The following is an 11130-nucleotide window of genomic DNA, read 5'->3' on the forward strand; positions in this document are numbered from 1 at the left end:
TTATAGATGAAATTGTTTTCACCGATGACATAAAAAATGTATCTACTGTTTATACTTTTTTTCCCCAAGGTTTTGCCATAGGGTGTATGGGCTTGCAGGAAAAGGACAGAAAAAGGGAAAATGAGAAATTACCCCTCAGGTAGGGGGGTGATTTCTGCAATCCCTTCCCATTCTTCTCTTGGGATTTTGGGCACGCAGGCATGTGCACCCAGGGTAATTTTCAAGCCACCAGGTGAGGGGCTGAACATCTGTGGGGGGAGGGGAAACAAGTGGCAGTGCAGTGCCTTAGCCTTTAGGCCACTTGCTGCCCCCCCCATCATTTACAATAGATCTTTTTAGATCTTTATCGCCCTTCCTCCACTAGTTCTTTTTATTTTTGCCATTCAAATTTGTTCTATTTTCCTCCATGGTATTTCCTCCATGTTATTTCCTCCATGTTAGAGATTTTTTCACCACTAAACCTTAGAAACTCCAAACCACCTTGCATCTTCAGACTCTACCTTGCACAGGGCAAAAATTCAAACACAAGATGGGGGTGCAGGTGGGAAGACAGAACTGAGATACACGTAGGCCCCTCTACTGCCTCCCATTGTGTGCATTTTGAGGGTGCATTCAGCCTGCCTCCAACGTTCCAAATCCTCTCTTCTCTCAGATGTAACTCTTGTTCTTAGGTCAATATATATATATATTTTTTTTTTTGAGAGGTTTTTGCTATAGGACGCGTGCGCTCGCCAGACAGAGAGAGACATAGAGACAGAAAGCGAAAAATCACCCCCCAGGGGGAATGGTCACTCCGCAATCCCTTCTCCTCCATTCTCCTCTCGGGATCTTGGGCACGCAGGCACACGCGCCCGGCGTGAGTTCTAAGCCTCCAGGTCCGGGACGCAGACCCGGGTCGGGACTACGCAGGAGTCCAACGACATAGCCATTATGCTAACTGCTGGTTCCCAGGTCAACATATATTTTAAGAAGTTCTTTTTTTTTTTTTTTTTCTTGTAATAGGTGCTTTTGAACCGACGTGGTCTATAGATTTATGCGACGACCCCATCGGAAATAATTTGGGGTGACGGGAGAAGGCGGATTTCCTCTCCAGGTGAGTTTTATTGTGTGAGCTCTAGTTAAGGAGCCTCTCTCTGGGCTACACCTCACCCGTGTAGGCAAGGCTGGCGGAGGAATCTATAAGAAGCAAACCCTCTGGGCCCGCGGGACCACCAGTCTCAGGCCCAAGGGCAGGCGAGAACTCAGGCGGAATCCTCTCCGGCTCCGGGCTCGGACTGAGCTAGGGAGAAAGCAATCCATCTTGCTTCGGGCGCGGCGCGCCTCACACTTCCTGCGGCGATTGGCTGGTGCAGCCGGGGCTGCGAGCCTCCCATTGGCTGGCGGGCCGACGCCGCGCAGTCTGCAGGGGCGGAGCCCGGCGCCGGGGCGGGGCCTGGCGGAGACCGCGTAAGCTGCTTAGACCTAACTCCCCGGAGCCCAGGAGGTGGTGTCTGCTTCCAGCGCACTTGCTTCTCGGGAGTCCGCTGGCTCGCGGGGTTTTTCCTTTTGGGAAGGAGCGCATGCCGGTGACAAGTTAGTAGCTCTGCTGCGTTCCCAGGTTAAACCGGATCTCGTGCCCTCCGCGAGTTTCCTTCCGCAGAGTAGCGGAGGCCGCTGGAGCCAGGGCTGCACCGAGCAGGGCGCCCGAGCGCTGGCCGCTCCTCCGCTGGTTCCGACTGCCTACCCCGGCCCCCGCCCACGCCGCCTTAGAGACGGTGCAGTTCGCCCCGGCTACGCTCCCGCACGTGCGCAGCCCGCCAGGTCTCCCCCTTCCCACCTCGTGCACGCCCAGCCTGCACACAGTTCTCGGCACGCCGTCCTCTCCCGCACACAGGCCCTCGGTATCTCCGGTCTCCCAGGCCCACATCGGTCTCTTCCTCCGCCTCCCCCGACCCCTCGTCACGTTCCCCCCAGTCTCGTTTGTCGCACCCCTTGCACCGTCCATTGCACAAGCACGGCGTTCCTCCCTCGCTCGCACAGGCACACACTCATCCTATTCCGCCCTAGGGCATCGGTCCCGCCGCGCATTGGCCCTCGCGCCAGCCCGATCGTGGGAACCAGAAGGGGCCCCTGGTCCCTGCCCCGGCCTGGTCATCCATCTCTCTTCCAGGCGGCCCGCGGAGACTTCAAAGGCGCCACCGCCAGCGGGTCCCGCCTGGCCGAGGCGCCGGCCAGGAGGGCCGGGAGCCGGCTCCGTCTCCTAGGCGGCGGCAGGCTGCGGACGCCGGGGCTCGATGGGCTCCAGAGAGGACTGCAGGGCAGTGCCTCGCAGGGGCCACCCGGGACAGCGAAGCGGCCGCCTTCGCAGCGCCAGGGAAATCTTCCAGACAAGGACTGACTCCTGCCCGAGGAGGATAAGAACGTTATTCCTGGTGCCTGACCCTTTCCTAGAGAAAATGAGTCTCCCCTGGAGCTTAAGCCTTATTTCCTTCCTTCTTTCCTCCCTCCCGTTCGGACACCCCTAACTGACAGGCTCTAATCCTCGAATCGGAATTCCTTCTGCCAGGAAGATTTGGCCGGCTTTTCCTTTTTTCTCAGAGTTCCTGAAAAGCCAATTCGTTCTGAGTTGCGTTGATGGCGGGCTGCGGGAGGAGGGCTGCCTGCCTCCAACCTCCGGCACCACCTGGGTGGTCGCCATAGCTAAGAGATTCCTTTCCAGCTATTTAGTCTCCTCCGCTTTATAAAGGCCATTTTGCATAAAATAAAGAAAGTTTAAGTAGTCTGTTTTAGCATTGTTCTTTGGGGATAGGAGATGTACTCACTGATTTACATTGATCTATATTCAACTAGTCTAGGAGATATTTGAGGGTTTGTTACTCTGGTCACAGGTTCTAGATCCTAATACATAATGCAGAGCCTGGTAAATAAATTATTCCTGTGCATTCAATGATGTGAATTCAACTGAGTCAGCTTTTTCAAGTTTGTTTACTAAGAATTATTTATATTATCGATTATTATTAATTTGCTATAGGGCATGTGTGCGAGAGAGAGAGAGAGAGAGAGAGAGAGAGAGAGAGAGAGAGAGAGCAGTCTGCCAGATCCCAGCCCCAGTGCTTGTCAGCCACGTGGGAGTCCAGCACTCCAACCACCAGCCATGGCTGGCCTCCTGAACCAGCTTTTTGCACGAGGCTTTTCAAACACTTTGCTAGATACACTTAAAAAGATTATGTAACGATTTTCCAAGAAGAAACGGGGGGGGGGGGAAAGGAGAGAAAAAAGAAAAGGAGGATGGAAGAGGGAATCCCAGAATAATTAGTCTTTGAGAGAATACGTTAGTACTAGATCTTTGAAGATCAACCCCTCAGATCTTACATATTTAGGTGAAAATATAGAATCCCTAAACCATCATCAAATACTTCAAGTCCATAGTGTTCTTCAGGTTAAAAATACCAAGCTCTCATATGTGGCATTCTCTGACTTTGAATTATCTTCATTACTTGTCTGCTGTGTAAATCTTAGCTGTGAACACAAATTGTTCAAATCTAGAAAATGGCAACTTATTTATTCTTTCCAGTTCAAGACTTTTCATCCCACCAAGGAGAGCAGGGGTTAACCCAACCAGACTAACCTTTTAGAAAAATTGGTAGCTTTACTGCAGAGAAGAGTAATGCACGGTAGAGCATCAGTGAACACACATGGAATACCCTTCTGTAGGTTGTTTACAATGAACACAGCATTGCTTATTCACCGATATGTCCAAAATTTTAGGACTTCATCTTTCTATTTTTAATTTGCTAAAAGGCATGCACACTTGCTGGAAAGGAAAAGAGCAAAAGTGAGAAAGCATGCCATAGACGGAATGGTCGGGTAGCAATCCCTTCTCCATCTCTCTTTTTTGGATTCTGGGCACACACATGTGCCCAGCGTGGTTTTCAAGCCTCTGGTTCCAGGACTTGAACTATGTGATTAGCCATGTGGGGTCCAGCTGCCTTAACCACCATGCCACTGACTGGCCCTAGATCTTTATTCTAATTGCTTTATAGCATTCCATTAAATTAATACCTCAGACTGATTTATTCATTCTCCCATACGTTCACTTAGTAGCCCTTTTTTTCCTATTAGAAATGAACTGTAGTGGTATTCTTCAACAGTGGTCTCCTTGTTTCCACACCAGAGTGTTTCTTTACTTTTGTCCCTAGAAATGAAATTGCGGGGTTGTGGGGTTATATAATGTCTTAGTTCCTGGAATGCTTAGAAAATGCTTCAGCTTCAAAGTGACATGTCTGCTACCTCCCTACGCCCCCCCCCCCTCAGTACTTGGCATTATAAGACTTTCCCCTTTGTCACCCATTTCATAGATGGGAAGTGGTATGTCATCTTAATTTACATTTTTCTAATTACCCATTCAAGTCTTGAAATCTTCTAAACCAGCATTGTCCAAAAGATGGTGGAAGTGTTCACCCTTTCATGGGTTTCTTTTCACTTTGTTTTTTAAGTTTGTTTATTTCTTCCATGAACAAGAGAGACAGAGACAGAGAAAGACAGAGAGAGCACGCACCCCCCAAAAGGGTCTTGATGCCACAATTCACCCCCAGCTTGACCAGCCTTGGATCATGGACATGTGTGTGCCCCCCGTACTCAGAGCAGCCTTCGGACTTGAAGTGGGAAGTCTCCCACGTGGCATTGCCTGTTATCATCATCTAAACCGACACTAATTTTTCCTTCAAAGAACATCTGATCATGTCAAACTACTTTAAAATAAGACAAGATCTAAAAATATTTCGTTTACCTATCGCTTATTGCCTGTACCAAATGATAAAGCTTTGGACCATATGGGTTTTACACCCAGCCCTGCTCTGTCTCTCCAACTATATTTGCAATGTCTCAGTCCCATCTGCTCTCTGCTCATGACCACACTTTAAATATGCCGCACAGTCTAAACGCGCAGTGTTCTCTGAACACGCCATGTACCTGCGTGCATTCATGTCTGTCAGCTGTCTGCCTTTTCTTCCTTCATCTGCTCATCAGTACGTGTGTTTCTTCAGTACCTGACTAAGCTTCATAAGGACAAAGGCCATTGTCTTGGTCATGTTTTAGTGTCTAGTGCCTATGCTAGCACAAACCAAACAGCTAATGTGCCATAAATGTATGTGGAATGCATAATGAATGAATGGCGTGCACGAGAAAAAAAAAAAAAGAACGGAATGAGGAAAACCTAAAGCACAACAAATTAACTTTAGAATAAGTGCCTCTTATCACCCATAGGTTACAGATATTTCAAAATTGGTAATTTTTACATGAAATGGAATTATTTTTCATCAATATTTTAATGTCCGTTATGGGTTTTGTTCCTACTAGTTCAACAGATGAAAAGTTCCCCAAAATCTATGAGTTAAGAACGCCTCATTGGGCCAGCAGGCGGTGTGGTGTTTGAGGTGCTAGACTCCCACGTGGCCAACCATGGTTCGAGTCCTGGACCTGACAGTTTGCTTTCTCACTTTCCCTCTCTCCCTGTCTCTTTCTGTCTCTCTCCAGCGAGCACATATTCCCTACAAAAAAACCCATTAAAATAATAATAATAACAAAATTAAATAAATAATTCTTAAAAATAAAAAGTTGGACTACATCAAGAAGTTAACTAGTTAACTAAATTAACCCAACTCTAAACCAGGACTGTGACTTCAGATTGTTAAGACTGGGTCCTTTTTTCTGGGACCCACTGCTTTTAGAACTAGAAATGCATATTTACCTTTCACAGACACCAGGTAGTCTATCAAAATCAAAGGGAGAGACAGCAGTGCCTCAGCAGGACAGGAGGAATCGGGATTTAGGCTGAAGCATTCACATCTGTGTTGAACACTTATCTCTCTTTATTTCAAGTGTTGTGTCCTGATCCCTAAAGGCAAAAGATCTGGGACAGATCTTAGAGCAAGACAATAGCTGATAGCCACTAAAATGGAGAGAAACCTTGAAGGGGAGATCTATGGGTGCATGACATCTTTTTTGTATGTTGCCAACAGTGTTGGTAAGTTAATATAATTATAGGGTATAGAGAAGGAATGAAAAAGTACACCATTTCTGGCTAATTTCAGGAAGATATGGAGCACTTATTGTTCCTAGCACGAACTTCCCACCTTTTCCATTAAACAAAATTCTACTCTCTTCTTAAGTCTTTCATTGGAATTTACTAATACAGCTCCTTGGTTTAGCCATTTTTCCAGAAACTTAAATTCTGCTTTGAGTAAGTTCTCAGTCTCATTAAGGAATCAGCTCCTGAGTTATTTGAGAGATGGATGGAAGACACCGACTGCTGGAAGAGTGTCATGGACTGCACGCAGTGACCTCTGAAATTGCTAATGTCGAATCCCTAATCCCCGTGGAATGGTATTAGGAGGTGGAACCTTTGGGAGGTGATTGGGTTTAGATGAAGACAGAACCCCCATAATGGGATTAGTATCCTGCTAAAGAGAGAAAGAGACTGGAGTTGGATCCCTCTGGTAGGTGAGACCACAGCAAGAGCATGGCGGCCTGATAACCAGAGAGAAGAGCTTCCCAGGAATCTGACCATGAGGTTGTCTAAATTTTAGGCTTCCAGACTCCACAACAGTGAGAAATAAGTGTTGTTGTTTAAGCCACCCAGAGTATAGTATTTTTGTTACAACAGCCCAAACTGACTAACACTGACTTGAAAAAATGTTTATATCAGTTTATAAATGAATTGACAATTTCTCCCCCGCCCCCTGGTATTTTCAAATATTTCAGATTGGCTTATTATTATTATTATTATTATTATTATTATTATTATTATTTTGGAGAAGATTTTGCTATAGGGCGCGGTCGTTCCCCAAGCAAAAGGAAAGAAACCCCTCCCACCCCCAGGGAGATGGCCATGTCCCTCCCCTTCCATTCTTCTCTCAGGATTTTGGGCATGCACACACATGCACCCAGATGCTGGGTCCAGGACTCGAACTAGAGTCAGCTGTTTGGGAGTCCAGGCATGTAACCAGTGTACCATCTGCTGATCCTGATTAAAAAAAAAAAAAAAAAAAAAAATTAAAGTTTATTTATTTATGGAACCAACAGATGGCGTAATGGCAAAGTTGCTGGACTCCCATGTAGTCAACCATGGTTCAAGTCCTGGACCGGGTGGCTTAAACTCACCAGGCACGTGTGCATGCATGCCCAAGATCCCGAGAGGAGAATGGAGCAAAAGGCATTGCAGCGTGGTCATCCCCCCTGGGGGCTGATTTCTCACTTTCTGTCTCTCTGTCTCTCTCTGTCTTTCTGGTGAGCGCACGTGCCCTATAGCAAAAAGCAAACAAAACAAAAACAAACAAACAAAAAAACTCTTCAAAAAAAAGTTTACTTATTTATTTCTTCCATGAGGAAGAGAAACAGAGAAAAAAGAGAGGAAGAGAGAGAGAGGGTTGTCTCCTGCAAAAGAATATGAAATTATAATGGCCACTTTTCTCTCTTCGTACTGGCTATGGCTCTACAGGGAAAAAGTAGCTTTTTATAATAATTGTTGAACCCAGAGGTCTTGTTGATTTTCCTTTAAAGTTTTAAAGTCTTAATTGGCAAAGGCTATGAGAGTTTATTTTCTTGCTTGGAGAAAATATTTCTTAAGCAATAAATACATCTGGGTGTATATACTTGTTTTTCAAATGATGTTTAAAAACCACCTTCATTGACTCATGTCAAATTGAAAGCCCCTCCTCTTTAAAGACTTAAAGATGCTGGGACTTAATGGAGCCTGGAGTGAATATAAAATCTTTGGATCCAGAAGTTTTGCTCACTCTCCTCGGATCATATTAGCTGACTAGTCATTTAAGAGATTCCAAGGTCTGAAAAATTGATCTTATTTTTAAGACTTATTTCAGTAAGTATTAAGTTTTATACTAGTTAGTGGTAATACCTGGAGAAAGAAAGGGAGTAAATGGTATACTAGTCAACACCAAAATCTGATCATCTAGTTCCCCAAGACTTTGAAGATAGATATGGTACATGGTAAAAATACTAGGCCGTCGGAAAAGTCACAGCATATTTTTAATTTACATTTTGAAAATTTCATTTTCTTTTGTACATTCAATCACATTATTTAGCTTACAAAGTGAATATTTCAACAGGTGAACATTTCCTCCAAGTACAGTTGATAAAACTATAAAATATCTTCAACAGATAATACCACGACATATTTTTCTATGCAAAAATGCACCATGACTTCCTAGAAAATCCAATAAATACATCTCACTCTTTAGAGCTCAGTCTAGGGGGAATTTATCATCAATGTCTCCAAACCTCTTCCACCAGAACTGTGTGAGCTGCGTGACATTCTAATCCGGCATGGCAGAGAGGATGTGGCCAACAAGCACAGGCTTCCTACAGACACAACAACCTAGGTGTTGCTACTTTTGTTAGCCCTGAAATGGAATAGATGGAATACTCCTGAACAAAAAGCAGCCCCATGAAGTAAATAAAGAAAAACAAAAAGAAGAAGAAGAAGAAGAAAAGGAAAGAAAGGAAGAAAGAAAAAGTCAATCTAACAAAGTTCTGGTGATGCACACTACCTAAAACATTCCAGATTTCTGAGAGTTGAATGTATTTTTCTATTGGATTATCATCTAAAGCTTTTGCAAATGGGTCACAGTATTTAGGTGTGTTGATATCTTAGCAAACGTAGATTCCCTCTCATTCCCAAGGCATCCTGTAGGATTAAGTTGGTCCCCACAGCCTAGAGGAGGCCATTCAGCTCATGTAATAGCAGGGTACACCACCGAGATGGGCCAAGCTGATCTCGGCCCCGTACCCATTTCCCAGCTCTCTCCGTACCACTTCTTTCTCTTAGCACTTGGGAGACCTAGCCATTTTACATTCTCTGTATAGGAGCCTCTCTCAGCAGTGCTGTCCCAGGAATCTTAACATCACTTTTTCAGGAATCAGTGGAACAGAATCCCACAGGTAAGAAAATGATACATAACAGTGTAGTTACTGAGAAGCCATCACCCAACATCAGCAATGACAACATGCTGCCCCTCAAGAGCTGGCAGGCATGGAACTTTGATTTTGCCCCAAATCCAATCCTTTTGGGAAGTGTCATAGTCTGTGTGATTTAGATTTGAAGGGTTTTCTTTATCGATAAACTCTTCATGATTTTTGTAAATGCTTGAGTCCAGTTAAGCAGCTGGAGTCCCAGAGACGACCTGTGGCCATGCTTATCTTCTCCCTTAACACACACACAGTCATTTTCTACTCCAGAGCCTAATCTTCATTTTCTTACAAGGCAAACGTCTCACTTTCAGTGCTTGTGCAAAACTCAGAGTATTCGTCTTTGTGTAAAATGATGTCAGACATGTGAGGCTTTAATAGTTTTCTGCAATCCTTTGGTGGTGAATGTGTGTGTGTGTGTGTGTGTGTGTGTGTGTGTGCACTGTGAAATCATGTTTTAAATCCTGAAAGTAAGAATTTTAATGAGAAACAACTGTCAGAGGAGCTTGCTTTCTGAATTTGTACCACAACTTTATTTTTGAAAAATGAGTTTTTGCTAAAACTCACCAGTTTTGACCAGGGTTGGGGAAAGGAGGGCTGTTTTGAGGGTCTGAGCAGAGTTGAAAAATAAGTGAACACTCTTAAAGAGAAAGGCCATGAGCTTTCTAGTGAAGAAACAGGAGAACTTGCAGCCATCCCAGCAGGTCGGTGTTTTCCCAGCTCTGCAGCACTCTTGTAAATTTGTAAATTTGCCACAGCACACTTGTAAATTTGCCAGGGTGGCAGGGACTCATGACTCTTAACTGGGAGGCATGCCAGCTATCAGAAGCCCCCAACTCTCAGGAGAGAGAAGAGGGCGGGTGCCCAGAGACCACCCTGGTTCCATTTATTTGGGGGGATACTTGGGACATACTGATAGCAATGCTGCCTAGACAGATGTAGCTCACACTGGAATGTCTGGTTGAGAAATCCACCAACTCCCCAGTATCAGACCTCACACCTTATAAAATAAATCCTTACATTGTAACAAAGGTAAGTACAACTTTTCCTATCTGGCCTACATGTCACCTGATCTTCAAGGTTCTTCTGCGCTTGGCTCCATCTCACCAGAGACCCCTTGTTTATTCTCAGCAGACAGAAATCTGTAATTCTTACTCATTTTATCGATTCTCCCTCTGTTCACAAATCCCCCTTCATTCCTCTTCGTTTCTGGTTACCTCATTGTCCCTTGGCCTCCAAAGAATCATCTCACACCCACAAGCCAGACAGATTAATGTCCCTATTTCCCAAGGTGGATGTTTGGTCTGACCCTAGCTGACCACTGGGATTTTGAACCATGACCCTAACCTGAGGGGAAACTCTCTCCATTTTTATACTAAATTTATGCATATTCTGACCTTTAGTCTGAGCCTGAAAAAAATCCATCTACCTCCCTAAACATTTCTAAGGGAAACTTAGCACTCTTATCATATAGGAACCTCTCTTGGACCTTTGAACTCTGAAAGAGAGTATAGGCCCTTCGAAATGAAATGATTTGTATTGTGTCTATTTTTTTCGAAATTTTAAACCAACATATCTCAATCTGGGTGATCCAACCAGTGAATTTACTGAACTCAGGTATGGATGAGATGAAATGGCCATTGCTGTGCCCGCTGAATGCCCCACCTAGGATCTTTCATAGGAGGAACTCAGAAGAATGAATCATGTGATAGAGGTGGCTGACAGATGAGCTTAGGCCTACGGGGTGGTCCAGAAGGTACTGCCAGCAGCATAACTTTTGTTTTAGCTATGGCGTTATAGCTGCCATAGTTTTACTGGACTACTTTCTATAGTATTTGTTTTGTTTTGTTTTTTAATTTTCATAGGGCATGTGTGCTCACCGGAGCATGACTGAGAGACAGAGTGAAAGGGAGATGGAGAAAGTATTCCCCGGGGCAGGGTCGCTCCGCAGTTTTTTTTCTTTCACTTCTCCTTCCCTTCAGGCTTTTGAGCATGCATGCAGATATGCCTGGCATGTTTTTCAAGCAGATGGATGGGGATTTGAACCTCAATTTCCCATGTGAACAACAGATCCCAGTGCATAGCACTTAACCACTGAGATACAGGGTTGACCCTCTCCACAGTTTTTTTTTTTTTTTGAGAGATTTTCACTGTAGGGCGCGTGCG

This window comes from Tupaia chinensis, unplaced genomic scaffold (assembly GCF_000334495.1).
Source record: "Tupaia chinensis unplaced genomic scaffold, TupChi_1.0 Scaffold000208_1, whole genome shotgun sequence".
NCBI classification, from domain to species: domain Eukaryota; kingdom Metazoa; phylum Chordata; class Mammalia; order Scandentia; family Tupaiidae; genus Tupaia; species Tupaia belangeri.